A 21873-nucleotide genomic window follows, 5' to 3' on the forward strand; every position below is an offset into this window, starting at 1 on the left:
CACAAACAACAAACAAAGCAAAAGATAATGCCCATCATGTCTCCTCTAGTCACTTGTGGACATCCCTGAGTAGCATAGGAACATAATCTGTTGCCAAATGATAAAAGATAAAGACTGACCTGGACAAAATTCAACAGCTATACTGACCTTGTGCCTTCGTTCTCAGTTGCTTGATGTGATAGTTGATAATGTTTGATCTCAGAAAGTTACGGATCCTGTTTAAGACTGATCTGTCTGATTTTGATTGTATCCTCTTTTGTTTAAGACAAGATAATGATCACTTGATATGGATATGTTACGATTGATAAGACAGTTTGATTAGTTGATTGCATATGTTTGACTGGATAGTCATATCCTTTGTTAACTTCGTGTGAAGCGTTTGCTAGATATTTGCTACGGTATTTGTTTCTTGTGAGACATTTTATTGCAAGTTTTTTGATTGATTGATTTTTTATTTTTTGTTCTTTTCCAAGAGCTTATTTCGATGTTTTTGGATTATGTGGATTGATATTTGAATGTTTTTTACTGATTTTTTCAGGACATTATATGAATGTTTTTGGTATTTTTTCAAGATCGTATTTAAATGTTTTTGGATTGATTTTTTTTCACTGTTTTTGGATTTTGAGTTTTTTCATTGTTTTTGGATTTTGAGTTTTTCACTAATTTTGGATTTTTTCAGGACTTTATATGATTTTTTAGGATTTTTTCAGTTATGCCCCCAATGTGCAAATCTATATGATATGATGATCTGCAGAATGCATGTGGAGACAATGATTTTTTTACATGACCTATGTTAATGCAATATGCGTGATGAAGATGCATTTCCTATTTGAACAAGGTTAATTGTGTTTGTTTAGCCTTTTGTAATGCTCCAATTGAAATGGAGGTGCAAAACATTTCATAGAGAAGCGGTCAATCTATCCTTAAGGTCTTTTGGAACATTCAACTTAACACACTTAGCGACTAGGATTTACAAATGGAGACGCAGAAAACTTCCCCATTGGTTCTTGAAACTTTGATCTTCTTTTGCCCACGTGTGTGCAAATGAGTTAATTTCTGCTCTTGTGTTCACTAAAGATCCTTAGCATCCTACATGACTAGCTACGTGGATTATCCTAACTTCAAAAGCATCCTGAATAGAGCCTCACTGCCAGCAAGCTTTTAGAGCTCCAACAAGGTTATAGACTATAATTTCTAAAATATTGCTCCATTGCTAGCAGGTGCTCATAGCCCTGATGGAGTTACTTGCATGTTCCCATAATCAAGCTTTTTGTCGCACTTGTATGCTTGATATTTCAGTTATATATCATTGCTCTGTTTCCTTGAGATGAATATTTGGCATAGCTCTTTTTCTTTTTCTTCTCTCGCCTTGACTTGTAAGTAATGAAACCTACTTGTGTGTGACAATTACAGTGGCGCTGAAGTAGAATTTTAGATTTTTCACTAGTCATATGATCAACTAGGTATCTCGAATGAATTAGAGATTTATTGTGTTTGAGATATAGCAATTGATAGATTTTAGGTTAACAAGTCTCAAATAGTGAAATCACGACCCAACCATAAGTAAAACATCATCACAGGGTAATGTTGAAATTGAATGACCTTAGGACCTTAAAGACTTCATGTCTGAATATCTAAGAAAGGAGATGACCCTTGTTTCTCTTGAATGTAAATAGATGACCAACTTGGAAAGTTGATTTGTTTTATTGATGTTGCTATATGAAAATGCAGAAACCTTGCGGATGCGATGCATTTGAAAAAGAAACTATACGTGATGCAATGCTTTGAATAAATTGATATGCAATGCAAAAAATAAAACCTAAACTAACCCAGCCCTTAGGTATAATATCGTTTAAGGTGCATGTTGTTCATAGGGTCAGAGAGTGGATCTCCCTCCATGGTAGCCAAATTGTATGCTCCATTGCCTATAACCCTTGTTATGATAAAAGGACCTAGCTAGTTAGGTTCAAATTTCCCTGGTTTTTCTCGTTCCGCTAGGTTCCTTTGGTTCTCTTTGAGAACTAGATCTCCCACTTCAAAAGTTCATGGGTAGACTCATTTATTTCCTGGTAGCAATGGTAAATGATGGAACACCAATTCAGGATCTAAGCTTGGCATATATGCATAGGACCAAGCGAAGTTGATAGGACGTTGTTTGAAAAATGAATGAACTTGTCCTTTTCTTCCTTGTTTAATTATTTTTCCAGGTGGATGTAATGTACAACCTCTCCTTCTGCTATATTTACCTCTTCAGTTTCTTCTATAAGCAATGCTGAATTTTCTCTTTCGATAGGGAGGTTACCTAAATCGCTCTTGCCATTATGGTTATTTTTATCTGTATCTTTTGTGATAGAGGTACTTGCCTCTCCAAAGTATGATGTCCTATCTAGGTCTATATCAAATCCTACTTTGTGATCACCTTGTGGAAATCCCTCTCTGACTCCAAGGAATTCTGCAATGGCTTCATCATTTTCAAACTAATCTAGAGTTGGTTTTCCTTCTTGCCCCCAATCAATCAAGTGTGAGTGTATAAGGGGTAAGTCATTATTCCCTTCTATCATAACAGATTCAGATAACATGAAGACTTGTTTATTTGAGTGACTTGGTGTATTTTCATCTTTTATAAGAGATCTTTGATACCTTATCATGTCACTTGTTCATGGACTGGAATCATGGAGTGATAGGAATTCATAGTCGTGAGAGCTTGTCTCACTTTCAATGTATGTTTCAGCTTCTGAAGTTGTATCACTTATGTCTTCTTGTTCTTGCCTCTAATTTTGTTGTAGATCGGTTGGTCTCCTTTGTATAGTAGTTACCCTTCTTAAGCCTAGTATCAGTCGTTGTAGTCTCTCTTCATTTGATTCATTGGGTGGAGCTTGAGTTGTTTCCCATGGTAGAAGTATCGACAATAACTAGGGATTGGGCTCATTTGCTTGTGCTAAACCTATGTCTGTTACTACTGTAGACACCTAAAAATGGTCAACGCTTGCGGGATCATATTTTAACATTTGCGCATTGCCTCATTTTAGGTTTTTGCGTCGCATTAACATTTCTCCTATGATTCGTACTTGGTTTTTATCATTTGCGAGCATCGAGTCCTTCTTCTGCATTCTTCATCTATCTCGCTTTTGAAATAGGTCTTGTTGATAGCAATCTTCAGTCATGATTTTGGTCGATCTTTGTCCTTGTCAATCTTGTCATATTGCGATCGATTCGTCATCGATCCTTGTCCTTTTTCAATCATGTCAATTTGGTCAATTTGTCATTGATTTTTGTCAACCAATCTCAATCAAATCATTTATCAACATTGGTCATTTGTCAATCCAAAATCATGATCAAATCGAGTCAATTATCTTTCAAGACCTAATTCATCTTCTAGGGTTTCGTGATTTAATCATCTAACCTTGCTTATCATTTTCTTCCTTTAGGATTAATAAATTACTTATTTATCCTAAGTTTTCTCATCACAATTAAATTTTTATTTAATTGGCTAATTATTCCTCTTTGTGAATTAATTAATAAATGACAAATTATTAATTAATTTACCTAATTTCATTATTTCCTAATTCCTATTTTCATTATTTCCTAATTCCTAATTTCCACCTATTTTCTAATTTGTCAAATTTAAATTCCACCTAATTAACTTGTCTCTAGTTCTCCCTATTTGTGTGCTTCATGTGTCATACTCTTGACATAGAAATTTGTCATAGAGTCTTGTCTTGACATAGCAACTTGTCATAGAGTCTTGTCTTGACATAGAAATTTGTCATAGAACTTGTCTTGACATGGAAATTTGTCATAAAATTTGTCATAAAATTATCATAATCCTCTTTGCATAGCAATATGTCATAACTTTGCTATTTTTGATTTGAATTTCTATTCAAATCTCTTTCATGCTAATTTGCTCATTTTCTCCAATTTCTCTATAAATTGGATGATTTTCTTCAATCAAATCCTCTTAACCCTTGATCCTTCGAATCCTTGATGCTTGAATCCTTCATAATCCGAAATTTCTATCAAAGGCTAATGAACTTATGCTTCTAGTACTCTTGAGCTTTTCATCAATCTTGCTTTCAATTGTGTGTGCACTTGTAGGTGAGATCCACAAACCTATTGAAGAGGAAAGAAGAACAATGGAGCCGCATGGAAGGAGCATTCAATTCTGCATTTGGTTTGCATAATCTTTCATTTTGAATGCTTTGTTTTCATATCTCTATTGAATGTGCTTTGGAATTAGGTTCATTTCAGTGAGTGTTCTTTTGATTGAGTTATAATGTCTTGTGTTTTGATTGATATACTTCTTTTGATGAATCCTAATTTCTACTCCACATTAATTGGTGAACCCGACGTGAAATACTAACCTTCTAACCATCTTACTGTGTTTTGGAGTGCTTCTAAGCTGATTTGCAGGTCAAAAACTCAAAAACAGGGCTGTGCAGTGCATTCTGGACACTTCTGCGCCTGTGTGAAGCATCTTGCGCCTGTGTTGAAGAGTCTTGCGCCTGTGTCAAGACATTCTGCGCTTGTCATACATCTTGCGCCTGTGTCATGACTTTTGCGCCTGTGTAAAGTCTAGAACAGAGGTAAACAATGTAGTTTTTACTTGAAAAATTTTCTATGTTTTAGTAAATTGCAATTTTGAGGGTCTTCAGTGCATTTTTGGACAAATGTTGTGCCCGGAAACATCTTTGATGTTTCCGAAATTTGGTTCTAGATTATTTGAATACCTTTCTAACGCATTAAACGGTTTGTAATTTGGAGCTAGGATGAGAAAGTTATGCCTTCTCAAAGTGGACTGAAATTTTGATAGTTTTTATAAATCAGATCATCTGTGTTTTGGATTTTGGTACTAATTGTTGGTGCAGGATCTTGGCGTACGCATGACAAAGACTACAAATCAAACTACTAACATGTGTTATGCAGATTCGATGGTCAAAGATAACAAATCAAACTTCTGACATGTGTTTTGCAGGTTGCCTTGGAGAAACAACCAAATCGTGTGTTTGATTTTTAATTAGGCATTTAGTGATTTATAAGTAGGTGGAAATGAATCTTTGTTTGCTTTGTTTGTTAAGTATGACATTGGAGTAGGAGAGTATGCTCTCATCCTTCTTTGGGTGATCAGAAATCCAGATCTTCAGTACCATACTTGTGTTGTTGATTGTTTGTCACCCTTAGAGGGCCTGCCTTCCTGACCACTTTGCTTTAGCAAGCAAGTGATAATCGTGAGAAGGGGACGACCCAAAGTGAGTACGGCTAGAATTCCTTGGCATTCTAACTCACTATAAAAAAATACCTGATGAGCGAAAGCTTTGAAGGAAGTGTTACGTGGGAATTGCAGTTACTTGGGAAGTGATGCCCCTTGAAACTCTTTCTCATATCAACATCTAAGTAGGGCCTCTTGGTCTAAATCGTGCTTGCGCGACTACATTTGTTTGGTATCTTGATGGGCTTAATGTCTCAATCATGCTTGCATGACATCAAGGAGTAATGCTTAACAGAAATCCTTACTACATACCTTGTTTTTAGAGGCCAAAAACCCTTCTAGTTGCTTGAGAAGGACAAATTCGGATACTTGGAAGAGATACTAAGTTCGCCATGGGGAGATTTCCATGGGGACTGATGTTTGGCTGCCCTAAGAAGTGAGTGCCGTGGAGGGGAGCCCGTGGGGTCAAGCATCTATGTATTCTCCTTGAATCTCATAATGAGTCTACCTCTCAAGTACCTAATGTCTTTGCCTACCCTAGGGAATGTGGAAATGAGCATGATTGTCTTGAGTCTAAGTTGTAACATCTTGTATTCTTTGATTGTCAAAAGTTGAGTTGCATCCCATTTCAAAGAGCAAAACAAATTGATCCAACATAAGATTAAACACAAGAGACATTCATCCAACAAAGTTTCAACAAAGTTTAAAACTCATCTTCAAACATGGTTGTCAAACATTTTTCAAAATCTTGTCTCAACATTCATGTCACTTACATTTAGGTTCATCCTAGGTTGCATTTTGCAAAGTCATTGTTAACTATCAAGGTTAGGTTTCACCTAAGTCATACTCCTTTGCATTATCAATAAGAGTCATCCATTTGCATATGTCCTCTTGCATAAGAGTAATATCATTTCATAATTAAACCTTAGGTTTCATCTTAGGTTGACATTGTCATACATTTGCATTTGCATACCCTAAGCCTCTTCATTAAGCTTGAGTCATTATGATATCATATTAGGGTCATTATCATAGCAATTGTCCTTTTGCATATAGTGTCAAAGCTAGGTCTTGTCATACTTGAGTAATCCAAATCTTTGATAAACCCTAAGTCATTGTTAAGAAGTCTAGACCTTATCAAATCTTTTGTCCTTTTGTCATCAATATCATTTCGTCAAACCTAGCTTAGTATCCAAGCATATAGGGGAGACACTGTCATCTTGTCCTTTGTCAATTAATTCCTTTTGTCCTTTGAGGTCTAGATATCATTTCAATTTCCTAAGGGTCTCTTTTAGATTTGCATTCATAAGTTTGTCAAGATCTTCAAAAACAACAAAAACATAGATTGCATTCTTAACATAGATTGCATTTTCATCTATCTAGTTTGCATTTAGTTGCATATCATACATCATCCTTTTAAAATCAAAAAAAAATTCCAAAAAAAAAATATTGCATTTCCATAAGTGACATGTCTATTGAAACAAGGTTCCAAGCACCAATGATGCAACAAAGTTTGACATATCAACCAACAATGCAATCACAATTCTATCCAATCCAACAACAAGGCAATATCGATCAAACTCTTTATGATGAAACAATTCTTCAAATACAAAAACTAGAGGAGAAACTAGCTCAAGAAAATGAGATTTTGGAGCAAAGAGTGAAAAACATTGTGAAGAATAGATCACAAATGTCCAAAATGCTTCAAAAATTTCCAGGTCGAAATCCAAATATCGAGCCAATTGATGTAAGATCTCTTCTTAAACAATCAGACATACCAGCTCTCCTCTCCCAAATAGAGATGATGAAACAATTTCAAGAAAGGAGACAACATCAACAACATTATGTGCCTCCACAACAAGAACAAGGTGTTTACTATCAATCAGATTTTCAATCATCGCAACCAATGGTCCAATTTCAACAATATGTCCAACCAACTATACAATGTCCACAAATAGTCCAACCGATGGTGGAATATCAACAAGTTCAAGTTCAATCAACATATCAATGTCAACAACTGCCACAAAACATTCAAAAACAAAGGTTGCAACACACACCAACCCAAGTTTCAAACATGTCAAACCAACCTGATCAACATCAAGTCCAAAATCAAAACATGACATCAAATCAAAAACAAGTTCAAATTCCAAGTCCAACTATGTCAAAACCTCGAAAGAAAGGTGGCTTTATTGCAATGCTCTTAAGGAAATTACCAAGTGAGTTTATTGAGGAAGATAAAAATGATACAATTATGTCTAGCAATGCCTCATCTCCTCGCAAACAAATTGATTCTCCAGTGGCATCTATCCCTACACCTTTAGAAGTTTCACAAGAACCTTCCATATTGTCCTCATCAAACAATACACCCAAGGATGCAATTATCCAAGAGCTATCCATAATTGATTGCCAAGATAATCCAACTCGTGACGTATATCCTTGTCATGTTTCAAAAATACAAGACCCAATGCCACCATGCACTTTATTGCCATTACCTGTTTTAGAGGACCCCATTCCAAGTCCCTCTTCCTCATATTTAAGCATTGATTCCTTGCTAGAATCCATCACAAATGTTCAAAGTGCATTTCCTTCATGCCAAAACATTGATTCCTTGTCAGAATCCCCTAGGCATATCCAAAGTCCAACCCCATGTCAAGAGGATAGTTTAGAGCATGAAGAAACGTGTCCTAAGGAAAATCAAGATCAAGATCCCAAAACCTTATCATCCCATCCAATTGTTGACCAGGACTCCATGTTCCCAGACACTCACGATGATTCTCCTATTCTTGTCCATCATATCCAAAGTCCTATTGACACTCCACTCCTCAAGCAAGATCAAGATATCCTAGTCCATCCAATCCCAAATGATCCCATTCCATTTAATGAGCAAAATGTCCTTTCAAATCCCATTGACATTCCACTTCCTCAGAAAGATCAAGATATCCCTTCCATTCTTTCCGATGATCCCATTGAAAGTCAAGAGCAAAGCACCTTTAAAGAAGATTCCAATGATCTTCCTCCTTGTCAAGATCAAATTATTCCTTCAGATCCTCCACAAGATCCACTTGTTCCTCCATCTCCACGTCCTAATCCCGCATATCCACTCCAAGATCACATTTCTTTTGACAATCCCATTATTTCTTCCATTCCATCTCTTGAAGAGCCTGTCATTGAACCATGTCCACAACACAATCCTAGTCCCCAACATGATCCTGATCCCCCTCAGGATTCTAACGTGTCAGTGCAAGATGTTCATGAACCCTCGACATGCATAATGGGTTCTTCCACTTCAGTCCAATCCAATCCACTTCAAGATCTCATTATTTCTCTCATATCACATCCACCTCATAATGAACTCGCGTCTTCTTCCCAAAGAAAAGAGTATCCTACAAGTCAAGATATTCATAAAGGCAAAGGAGTAGATCTCCATAAGCAAGAATCTCTCTGTATTAAAGAGTATACTAATGGTCATGGTTACAAAGCTCACACTCAAGGCGTTGGAATCCCTTCAAAGTCAAAATCCAAATGTCCACCTTCCCCATCATCGCTTCCATCCATTCTAGGTCCCTATATCCCTCCATCTCCTATGCAACATCAGCAAAGGCACACATCTTGGAGAACCTTCCATCCATCCCACAGGCCTCCATATCATTCCCATCCACACCAACATTCCTTTCCTCTTCCAAGCAATTTGGATGCCAAGCATAAAAGTCATAAGTCTAGCAATCCACATGTATTCAAGGATCAACATGTCCAATCTAATCGACATTTCAAAACAAAGAGCAATATGATCTATAAAGAAAAAGAAATATCCAAAAGGCCACAAAGGCCCACTGAGCAAAATAAAGCAAATTCAAAATATATATGGGTTCCTAAATCCCTTGTGCAAGCAATGCACTCCAAGGAACCACAAAAGCATGAAAAATCAAAAACCATGTGGATCCCTAAGAAGCTCCTTGAAGCACAAAAATAAAACTCCAACTTGGCATCCAAAATTGTTGTTCCTCCATCTAAACTTTCCAAGTCTATTCCTCCACCACCTTCTTCATCTGTTTTGGGCCCTTATGTCCCAAAATCCCAAGCCTTTCCTCTGTCAAAATCTCAATATCCAAAATATATTTTTCCTCCATCAGTCCATCACCCCTCAAGGTGTGTGCCATTGTCGATCTTGCCAACATTTCCATCCATTCAAGCCCATTTCTTCCAATACCCTATCCATTATCCAATGCGTATTTTTCATCCTTCGATCCCTTTGATCCCATCCTTTACATAAATCCTTGCCTTAGTTTCATCTTATTTTCCATGTCCTTATCCTACCAACGTCTTTGAGCATAATTTCAAAGGTCATGGTCCATTTATTTCAAGGCTACTATCCAAACAAAGAGACGCTTGAGTCCTTCTTCCATCCCCTATCATGTGTCCATCTTCTATTGAAAAAGCCAAAAAAATCAAAAAAAAAAAAAAAAAGTGAGAAATCAAAAAAAAGACAAAAGAAAAAAATTAAGAAAAAATAATTCGTCCACTGGTGAAAACCTGGCAAACAGGCACTTTGGGCAAGTACCGTGATGAAAACCTGGCAAACAGGCGTCATGCGTAATTTATGAACTTCTTGCACACCACACTTGGGGGCAGGTTTCCTCCTTCATATCCTTTTGTCCTTCATTGTTCCATTATCCTATCGAACCCCCGTCATTACCCTTCATATACTATTGTCCCTCATGTCCATTTTCCCTTTCCACCTTTGATCTTGACAAGGCTGATGATCATCATGAGCATCATGCATCTTGTTTGCAGCTTTCAGTCTATCATAGCTTTTGGTCATTTATCCATTTGCTTATTACAACCTTTCATCCATATTCCCTGTCTTATTGCAACTTTCTACCATTATCCCATAGCCAATCCCGACCTTCAGTCCATGTCCCTTATCCATTCTTGATCTTGCTTATCCTATCCATATCTTATCACTATCCAAACACTCTTTTTCATTCCTCGATCTTGATTTGACATAAGGACACAAAAAATTTAAACATGTTTTTCAAAAACCTCTTGACATGTCCCTCATGCCATGTCACTGCTATACATTGTCATATCCAGTCTCTTGACCCATCACGTAATAGCCCTTGAAAATTGCATCCGTATTGTCACCATGATAAAAGGCCTTTATCTTCCCTCTATCCACCATCATTTCGGCAAGCCTATTTATTCACCTGTCATATTCCTTGCCTTGCTAGACACTGGGGGCAAATAATTCTAAAAAAGTCTTAAAAATCCAAAAATGTCATGAAAAAATTCAAAACAATTGAAAAATGTCCTGAAATAATCCACAAAAAATCGAAAAATGTCCTGAAAAAAATCCATAAAAATCAAATAATGTCCTGAAAAAATCCATAAAAATGGCAATAATGTCCTGAAAAAATCCAAAAAATCTCAAAAACGTCCTGAAATAAATTCATAAAAATTGAAAAATGTCCTGAAATAATCCACAAAAAATCGAAAAATGTCCTGAAAAAAAATCCATAAAAATCAAATAAAGTCCTGAAAAAAAAGAATGAACACAAAAAAATTGTAAAACTCCAAAAACCAAAAACACGCATGTTGCAATAAAGTATTCCCTTTATGCATCGACAAATCACTGAGCATTCATCCAACGACACTTGCAATCCATTTCAACACTACACTTTTAACTGAAATCATGCTTTAACAGATGAGCTTTTTCAATCAAAACCAAACACTCACATTGATCAAAATTGTCTTATCAATCAAATATCCGCATTAAAAAATCATTTGTCCTTGTCACATTATCATGGGTCTTATACAAGGTGTGGTATACTCAAAACCAGACTGTGTCCTGTCTTAGACGGGGTACCACATATCCTGAAACCAGACAGCATGATCATCCTATCAGCACTTTCAACTTTTGACAATGAAGATCAAGATGTTTGTTTGATTTGTTGGAATTTGTGCATCTTATCTTTTTAATTGATTTATCTTTGGCTTCGATCATGTTCCTATGTTGCTCGATGATGTCATTGAGTGATTTAGAGTGACCAAGATGGTTCATGATCCTTTTCTTTTTGATTGTGATTGTCGTTTGTCTGTGATGTGTCTGTCTTTTGCAAAAAGGGTTGCATTTCAGCTCTGGCCTTCAATGCCATGATGCTTCGCATCCATTTTGCTACATAAAAATAAAGGTTCTCACCTACAAAGTGCATTACTGAAAGCAAGTTTTTCTTCGTCATCTCTAATTTTCCCTCTGTCTAATTTCTTCTTACTAACATTTCTTCCGTCAATCTTGGCAATCCATTTGGTCCTATCATTTTCTATCATTCTTATCGATCAATTGGCCTCTTTTCCGAATGTTTCCGGCCAATTCCTCGAGGGGGCATGCATATGTCATTGTTATTGTCTGGAGCATTTTCATATGTCATTGTTATTGTCTGGGGCATTTTCATATGTCATTGTTAGCGTCCGGGGCATTTTCATTATTGTTCTTTGAAACAACGCTTAAAATCGCATTGTCTCAAAGAGGGGCAAAATGTAGACACCTAAAAATGGTCAACGCTTGCGGGATCATATTTTAACATTTGCGCATTGCCTCATTTTAGGTTTTTGCGTCGCATTAACATTTCTCCTATGATTCATACTTGGTTTTTATCATTTGCGAGCATCGAGTCCTTCTTCTGCATTCTTCATCTATCTCGCTTTTGAAATAGGTCTTGTTGATAGCAATCTTCAGTCATGATTTTGGTCGATCTTTGTCCTTGTCAATCTTGTCATATTGCGATCGATTCGTCATCGATCCTTGTCCTTTTTCAATCATGTCAATTTGGTCAATTTGTCATTGATTTTTGTCAACCAATCTCAATCAAATCATTTATCAACATTGGTCATTTGTCAATCCAAAATCATGATCAAATCGAGTCAATTATCTTTCAAGACCTAATTCATCTTCTAGGGTTTCGTGATTTAATCATCTAACCTTGCTTATCATTTTCTTCCTTTAGGATTAATAAATTACTTATTTATCCTAAGTTTTCTCATCACAATTAAATTTTTATTTAATTGGCTAATTATTCCTCTTTGTGAATTAATTAATAAATGACAAATTATTAATTAATTTACCTAATTTCATTATTTCCTAATTCCTATTTTCATTATTTCCTAATTCCTAATTTCCACCTATTTTCTAATTTGTCAAATTTAAATTCCACCTAATTAACTTGTCTCTAGTTCTCCCTATTTGTGTGCTTCATGTGTCATACTCTTGACATAGAAATTTGTCATAGAGTCTTGTCTTGACATAGCAACTTGTCATAGAGTCTTGTCTTGACATAGAAATTTGTCATAGAACTTGTCTTGACATGGAAATTTGTCATAAAATTTGTCATAAAATTATCATAATCCTCTTTGCATAGCAATATGTCATAACTTTGCTATTTTTGATTTGAATTTCTATTCAAATCTCTTTCATGCTAATTTGCTCATTTTCTCCAATTTCTCTATAAATTGGATGATTTTCTTCAATCAAATCCTCTTAACCCTTGATCCTTCGAATCCTTGATGCTTGAATCCTTCATAATCCGAAATTTCTATCAAAGGCTAATGAACTTATGCTTCTAGTACTCTTGAGCTTTTCATCAATCTTGCTTTCAATTGTGTGTGCACTTGTAGGTGAGATCCACAAACCTATTGAAGAGGAAAGAAGAACAATGGAGCCGCATGGAAGGAGCATTCAATTCTGCATTTGGTTTGCATAATCTTTCATTTTGAATGCTTTGTTTTCATATCTCTATTGAATGTGCTTTGGAATTAGGTTCATTTCAATGAGTGTTCTTTTGATTGAGTTATAATGTCTTGTGTTTTGATTGATATACTTCTTTTGATGAATCCTAATTTCTACTCCACAACTACATTTGCTTGGGTGGTTGTTTCAAGAACTATATTGTTGTGTGACTCAATGCTAGGTTCTTGCAGGAGTTGTCTCATATCTTCACCATCTGATTTCACACTAGGTGATGTTGGTACTTGGTTGCTTGTTTGAGATGAAGAGGGAAACACTTGCGTAGACAACTATCTTTGAGATATGTAGTCTGATGGTATCCTTGGTCTGTTCAGTATATCTAGTGTGCATTGTCTAGCTTCCGTTGTATGTGGCACATGTTTATATCCTAACTCTTGATTCCCCAGATTGTCATTAGGTACAATGGGTTCTAATCTTCCTTGTTTCTGTAATCCTAATCCTGTGGTGCCATCATACCCATGTTTTTGTAGCATTTTGAACCCATTGCCATACTGATCTAGAGGTAATTTGGGTATTGTCATGTCATCTTCTTCTCTGTATATCCAATGATTGACATCTTCATTCAGAGATTCTTCTTGTAAATCACCCCATCTAATGAAAGAACATGAGTCTGAGTATCTGATAATTTCCTTTCCTTTGTCTTGTTTCATTACTACATTTTGGGGTTTCCCAAAAGACCTAGGAGAGAGACAATTGTTGTCCATTTGAGGTACTTGAAATGGAATACTCTCCACAACCAATATCTTTTATCTATAAAGAAGATGTTGTAGGCACATTCTTCTATGTTTTTGTGATTGTTAATGACTCCATTTGTGTAGTGAGAAGTGCTACTTGATTAATTGGTACCTGATTATCCATACTTTCTTTCAAGTAATTACAATGTTGGAATGGATTTGGATCACCTTTTATGGTGATTTCAATACCATTATATGGGAATTTGACACATTGATGAAATGTCGATGGTACTGCTTGCATGGTGTGAATCCATGGGTGGCCCAATAACATGTTATATCCTAGTTCTTTGTCCAAAAATTGAAAAGCTACCTTTGTTGTTATAGGTCCTATTTGCATAGGTAGCGTTACTATACCTTTTGAGGGATGTTCTTCATCATCATATGCTTTGATATTTATTCTCTTTGATGAATCAATATGAGGCTCAGAATATCCCAATGCCTTAATCAGCTTTAAAGTACAAATGTTGAGACCGACTCCTGCATCTATGAGTACTCGTCTGATTCTTCTCTCATGTATGTAAGCTTCTAGATGTAGCAAGTCATTATGGAGAAGTCTATCACTAGGAATATCCCATTTTGTGAATGCAATGCGGGTGCCCTGTGCCAAGTTCCCTACCATGGATTGGAAGGAATTTTCATCTATATCTCTATCCACTACTGAATCTTGAAGCGCTTTGTCCATAATGGATTTATGAGTGGGTGAAATACACAGTAGTTCAAACAGTGATATCTGTGTCAGGGTTTTCTTGAGTTTCTCAACAACATTATAAGTCCCTGGTAGTGGTGGTAGGTTTGGTGGTACCCCTTGTAAAGTTACCTTTGATTTGCGAGTAACTACTGCACAGTCTCTGTATTTGGAAGTTATTGTGATTGTAGCCATTGTGTCATCTCTTGTGCAGGAACTATATGTACCATATGTTGTGTTGTCAAGGTTTATGTTATATCCTTGCTTATAGTCTTCATGTGTAAGTTTGACATCCATAATATGTGCTATAAGTTCATCTTCAAACCATCCTGAATGAAATGATTCGTCATGCCCCCAGTCCATGAGACAGAGATTTTTGTCTTCATCATATTTTGGTGCCTCTGACAGCATGCAAATTTGGTTATCATCTTTGTGAATCTCTGGATATTACTCATCTTAATCAAGTATTTCTTGTGAATCATTGTTTACTACATCTCATGAGCTAATGGCATGGATAGTGTAGTCGTATGAGACTTTTGTGTAGTTTGCCATATTATCTTGAGTTCCTGATGTAGTAGCCTTCCCTTTGTCATGCTTAACAAATGGATCCTTAAAGATTGTGTGATTTGTGTTTGCTAAGGTTTTATCGGTATCGATCATGATATCGCCTTGGTCTATCATATCTTGGACCAAGTTTTTCAACTTATAGCAACTCGTCATTTTGTGACCTTTAGTATGATGATTAGCACATAAATCATTATCATTCCACCATGTAGGTTTGAAAGGACCTGGTTCATATACTCTTATTTCCGGCAAAGTGATCATGTTTGTCTGTATTAACTTTTTTAACGTTGATTCAATAGGTTCCCCTAGAGGTGTGTAATTTCTCCTTGGAGCATTTACCCTGGGGTACTTTGTGTTCATGTTTTGCTTAGCGTTCATGTTTGTTGAGACAGTGTTACTCTCTGTATGTGGATGTGATGATTGACTCGTGCTTAAAGATAAAACTGGTTGAGTTCTATTTACTGTTCGGGCGTCTACAACACCATCGTTGGTCACATTTTTGTTTTTCGACCAAAACTTGAATTTATCATTATTGTTGTTGTTTCCATACTTAATGAGACCTTGTTCCACTAGTCCTTTCTCACACTTTAGAGCTTTTTCTATGATTTGTTTAAATGTGCTTAAACATTGCATTTGTATTGGATATTTAATCTTAGGGATCAAGTTTTCCGTGAACATATCCACTTGCTTTGTTTCTGGAATAATGGTTTTACACCTCCTATAGAGAGCCCTCCATCATTGTATGAAGGATGCAAATGTTTCAATCTCGTATTGTTTCGCGGCACACAAGTCCATTAAAGTGACTGGGGTTTCAATGTTATGTGAAAATTTTGCAATAAAGTGTTTGGCTAATTCTCCCCATGATGTAATGGTCGGTGGTAAATGTGAAAACCACTCTAAGGCTGGGCCTCCTAGACTTTTAGGAAACAGCCTCATCAGGTAAGTGTCTTTTGTTGCAACCTCTATGCATGTCGTACAAAACTCTCTGATGTGGTCTCTAGGATCACCTTTCCCTTAGTCTCTGTCAAATTTTGGATTTTCAAAATGTGGTGGGAAAGGTGGCATGTATAATGTGTGATCAAAAGGATAAGGATGTAAGTCTTGTAGTGAGTGGCTCTTTTTATCGTTACCAGTTTGCATAGTCGTTACCTGTTGTTGCAAATTTTTTAATTGTTGTGACATAATATATGTTTGGCTCAAAGGTACATTTTGTGCCTGTGTATGTCCCACAAAAGGATTTATGGTAGCATAACTAGGGGGTTGTTGGAAGGTCCCATGATTATAATTTTGTGTGTTGTACATTCCACTAGGTACCGTGAAATAAGTGATATGTGAACCCATGTTTGGCTGAGTTGTACTTGTTGTATTGGCAAGACCTAGATTTGCATTTTGATAACTATATGTTGATCCCATAGAATAGGAAACCAGAGGCTGGGTTGCACTTGTTGTATGAGGAATCTGTGTTTGCATAGGTTCTAAGACACTTGATATTATTGATATGGTCTATGTTGGTGCGCTAACATTTATTGTTGACGATGATGCACTCGACTAAGAGTTCACGTTTGAATTGACATTTGTTTGTATAGGTGTATTCTGAGGGAGGTCATTATTTGCATTTGTGTTATATGTGGTATTTGACTGTTATATTGACCTAAAGTATTTCCTAGTGGTAAGATTTTTGTGACATCAATATCTTCAGGTAATTTCGCCCCATTTTGTAATAACAACAAGAGATGTTTGTCCCTATCACTATGTATAAGTGCATCTAAGATCATAAGGACATGTGGGCCTTGTTGAGCTGATTCAATCTCTTCTCATTAAATGTTGTTGTAGTTCATGTATTGTGGGCATTGTCTGAGAATTTGACTGTTGACTAGTTGATATATCCATATTCCAAGTTGGGTTTACAGACTGGTCGTTGTTTGGGTCCATTATACCTTTGGCCTTTTGTGACCTTGTGATGGGCATTTAAGACATCTATGTGAGGGTGGTTTTTAGAAACTTATGCAAGACGACAACTAATGCTAGACTCTAGACCTAAGTATGGGATATGCAAGACCAGACTAGACTCTCTATTAAGGATTTGGACGTGAGACCTATTGAGTATTTTGAGATTTCTGCAACACAAGTTTTCAAGTTCTTCTCTTAGACGTTCTACAGCAATTTCTCTATCAATCCTATGAGAAATTTTATACTCGATATTTATCTCATACTCAAATTTTATCTCATACTCAACTCCTATATACTGGGGTGCATTTCTCCTTGATTCTCAGGCTAAGTTAGCTAGACCATCAATAATTTCTCGCTGACCATCGTTTGGCACTAGATTAGGTTGCTTGAAGGGGAGTGAACCATCACCTGGGAGACCTATTAAGATGCATGCTATGACTTTGTAGGATGATTATGCAAATGACGATGGACTAAGACAGACGTATATGAAGTCTAGACAAGGACTTATATGAGGATGATAATGAGGACTTTGCAAGGACTGAGGACGATAGTAAGGACATAAATGAGGACTATGCAAGGACTTAGGACGATAGTAAGGATGTAAATGAGGATTATGCAAGGAATTAGGATGATAGTAAGGACTTAAATGAGGACTATGTAAGGACTTAGGACAATAGTAAGGACGTAAATAAGGACTATGCAATGACTATGCAAGGAATTCCTATAGTCACAAGTGTATTGGTCTATGAGTTTTGAGTTTCAAAAATGGACTTTGTTTTCAGTTATTCTATGTGTAGGACAAGTTTTGTGTCTTCCAAGTCTGAGAACAATTGTTTGGAGGTAAATATAGCTGACTGAACTGGTTTTCTTGTTTTTTTTCAAACAATCTCAGAAGATTCAGAGATACGTAGGATAGGGCTTGAAATAGCCCAAAGGACCGACTCAATACTAGTCTGATACAACGATACATATAAAGACACATAGGACAATCTTAGGCTAGAAATTGGACACCATTCAATGAGGCCCCCGCAACAAAATATCGAAACAAGATGGACAGATAGAGAGTCTGGCAACACTGGCTCCACTCCACGGCACACACTTCTCAGGCATGCCAGTCTCTCTTACCCTGAAGATCTGAAGATCTTATCACCGAGGGATTTATGTCTCATAATGCAAGGTACATGAGGGGTATCTATGGGGTATGATCCGCACTCCCAGAATCACTGAATGTAGGATTTTGGGCTACTAAGTTAGTTCTTATTGTAAAATTTTGAGGGATCCCGATCCAACAATGAATTCTCAGAGCAAGCCACTTAAGACTTTAGTTGAGCTTATCGGTGCAGGGAAGGCCCCCACATACGTCGAATTCACTCAATACTCTATTCGTCTGACCAGTATGTTTATATAGTGGCTCGAAAAACCCGCTCGAGAGTACGCTAGGAGAGATGATATCCCTAATGCATCCCAATTTGAAGTACCTCTGTGGGATGATGAAATCCCCAGTCAAAGATACCCCTCTCTACTTGAAATAAAATAAAATCGATGTCATTGTCACCTCCTTCCTTTCTCACAAGACCTCGAAGACAGGTGGAAAGGTAGTTAATGCAATAGTAGGTCCACCCCAAACATCATAAAAGTTATTTCCCTTACGAAAATCAAATGTGATTTAATCTATATGCAGCCTGATTCACGTTCATTTTAAAACCCAAATTTAGGTGTTGAATACGCATGTGCATGTCAATTTTAAACACCAAACTGAAATGTGAAGGCATGCATGTCATTTTTAACCATTGTTGATTTTAAGCCCAAACTGAAGTGTTATGCATGCATGTCAATTTTAACCAATGTTGATTTTAAGCCCAAATTGAAGTGTTATGCATGCATGTCAATTTTAACCAATGTTGATTTTAAGCCCAAATTGAAGTGTTATGCATGCATGTCAATTTTAACCAATGTTGATTTTAAGCACCAAAAAATGAAGTGTGAGAGCATGAGTGCAATTGATCTAATACTAATTCGATCCTTTCTATAAATTCACCACAAGCTGCAAACAGAGGATTAGTAGTAAAATCAAATCAACAGAAAATAGAGAACCCAAATCTAACAGAAACGAATGTGTGATGATACATGCGCGATTGCGTGACCTTGCATAGGAGATTGCGTAATTCTGTCAAATCGATTGCATGATCTTGTCAAAGTGAATGTGTGATACTAACAGATCGATTGCATGATGATAGCAAGGTGATTGCGTGATACAAAGCCAGGTAACTCAAAAAATAAAGATTGAAACTAATTTTGGTCAGAAACTTGCTAAATAGATTGTGAGGCTCTAGCTAGGTCTCTCATCATCCATTCAATGTTAACCAAATCATATTTCACCCAATATGAGAGAACTAAGTTGTTGTATCTGCCAATGGCTAGTTGGTCTTCCCAATCTTGTATCTTCTTTTCTGCTTTGAGCATTCTCTGATAACATCTGGCCTGTCTTCTTTGTTCCTTTGTCCTTCTGGTACCTGAAATTCTAAATTGTACCTTACATGCCATAAATTGTTATAACAAAAACATGCAATAAAAATAATTTGTTTCCAGATTTACTCAATTTCATGCATAATTAAACAGATTAGAGAACAGAAAAGGAATAAAAACAGAATTATCAGAACAAAAATATTCAAAATGAATGTGTGACAGTATTAGAGCGATTGTGTGATGGGTTTCGCACGAATGCGTAACCTTGTTTGGTCGATTGTGTAGCCTTGTCTATGTGATTGCGTAATGATGCAACTGTGAATGAAGAGATCTTTTTTAAAATATGTACAAAACCTACAAAAAAATAAAATAAAATCTGTACAATCTACAAAAATAACACAGAAAATAGAGAAGGTTAATTAGTTGTTGTTCACGTAGGGTTCACCAAAATGTTGCATGTAAAATTCATCCTTAAATATCAATTAGAAACAAAGGGAAAATCATGAATCCCTATCTAATCAAAGAATTCAAACAAACAAACAATTAAATAACACAATAGCAAGAAATAGGAATTATAAAGTAAATCAATCAAAACTCCCTATTCCATGACTGCGTATAACTTCCATTGCTCTTCTCTTCTTTGTGGTATGGTGGCTCTCAGATATCATGTTGGCAACCGGCAAATGACACAAAGATTTGAAGTTCATGATTCAGAGGAATTGTGAGGATTGAATGCTCAATTTATAGATTATTGGAGAAGATTGATTGAAAGGTGGAACAGATTGATCAAGAGGTGGAACTCAGGTGAGATCATATGAAAATTGATAGTTGAATTGTTGATTTAGAGGTGAAACAGAATAGATTGAATAGATTAATTGAGTTAACTAATTGAGAAAAAGCTAACTGAAGGAAGAAAAAGAATGATTGGAGGAAATAAAGAAGATGACAAAGAAAACTTTATTTAGAAAAAGCTAACTAAAAGATGGAAATAGAGATTGGAGAGATAAATGATTTAATTAATTGATTGATTGAATTAATTAATTTAGCATGTGCTTGCACTTTAACTTAGATTTTCAATTTAATCCTTGCATGAGATTTATTCAACTAATAGAATTTATTCAATTTAGTATTTGAATATATTTAGAACTTGACTTTGATTTCCAATTTGATTTTTGAAATCATGCACATGTATTTGAAATTAGAAGAATTTAGAAGAAATAATTAGCTAATTAAAATTAGAAGAAATATGAAATTAAATGAAATTAGAATTTGGGGATTTGGAATTTGAATTAGAAGAATAAATTAGTTAATTAAATAACTTAAAGAAACTATTTAATTATTTCGAAATGGAATTTAATTAAATAATAAAGCTTATATAAATTAAAGGTTTTAAATCATAATTAATTAAATAATAAATATTTAATTAATATTTAGAAAAGGGGTTGAATGATTAATTGATTAGAGATAGAAATTGAAAATGAATTTTATTTAAATAATAAAGATTATTTAATTTGGGGAATTAATCAGAATTAATTAAATAATAAATATTTAATCAACATTAGAAAATGGTTAAAATGATTAAATGATGAAAGGATAGGAAATAGAAATAATTAGTAAGATGATGAAATATGAAATTAGAAGAATATGATTAATTAACTAAATTAAAGAATTAAAGAATTATTTAATCAATTAGAGGAATAATTAGTACATGATCAATGAGACATTTTTAAGTGTCTACAATCATCACCTCCAAAGATAATATAATCAACAAAGACTTCAACAATCAAGATGTTATCATTCTCAATCTTAAAGTACATATTACTATCATCAGTCCCTTTATTAAATCCTAATTTCAGCAAATACTTATCCAATCTAGCATACCAGGCTCCAGGGGGTTGTTTCAATCCACAAAGAGATTTCTTTAGTTTACATACCATGTCTCCATCATCTGATAATGAAAATCCATCAGGTTTCTCAATGTAGACTTCTTCCTCAAGATCACCATTCAAAAAGGCAAATTTGACATCCATCTGATATACTTTGAAATATTTATAAGCACCATATGCAAGCAACAATCTAAGAGCTTCAAGTTTGGATACTGGAACAAAAGTCTCCTCATAATCAATTCCTTATTTCTGTGAATATCTTTTACATATCAGTCTTTCTTTATTTCTGACAACTTCATCGGCTTCATTCAATTTATTCCCGAATACCCATTTAGTACCAATCACATTCTTATCCTTAGGTCTAGGCACAAGCTCCCTTGTGTTATTATTTTCAATCTAATCTAATTCTTCATCCATAGCTCTCATCCAATTTTCATCTTTACAAGCCTCAACAACATCTTTAGGTTCAATTTTAGAAATCAAACATACCTCTTCACCTGCTCAGCTAGCCTTCTTGTCATCACACCTTTATTTTTATCACCAATAATCTACATACTTCAGAGTCTTCTGATTGTTCTGATTTTTGG

This window comes from Cryptomeria japonica, chromosome 8 (assembly GCF_030272615.1).
Source record: "Cryptomeria japonica chromosome 8, Sugi_1.0, whole genome shotgun sequence".
Taxonomy (NCBI): Eukaryota; Viridiplantae; Streptophyta; class Pinopsida; order Cupressales; family Cupressaceae; genus Cryptomeria; species Cryptomeria japonica.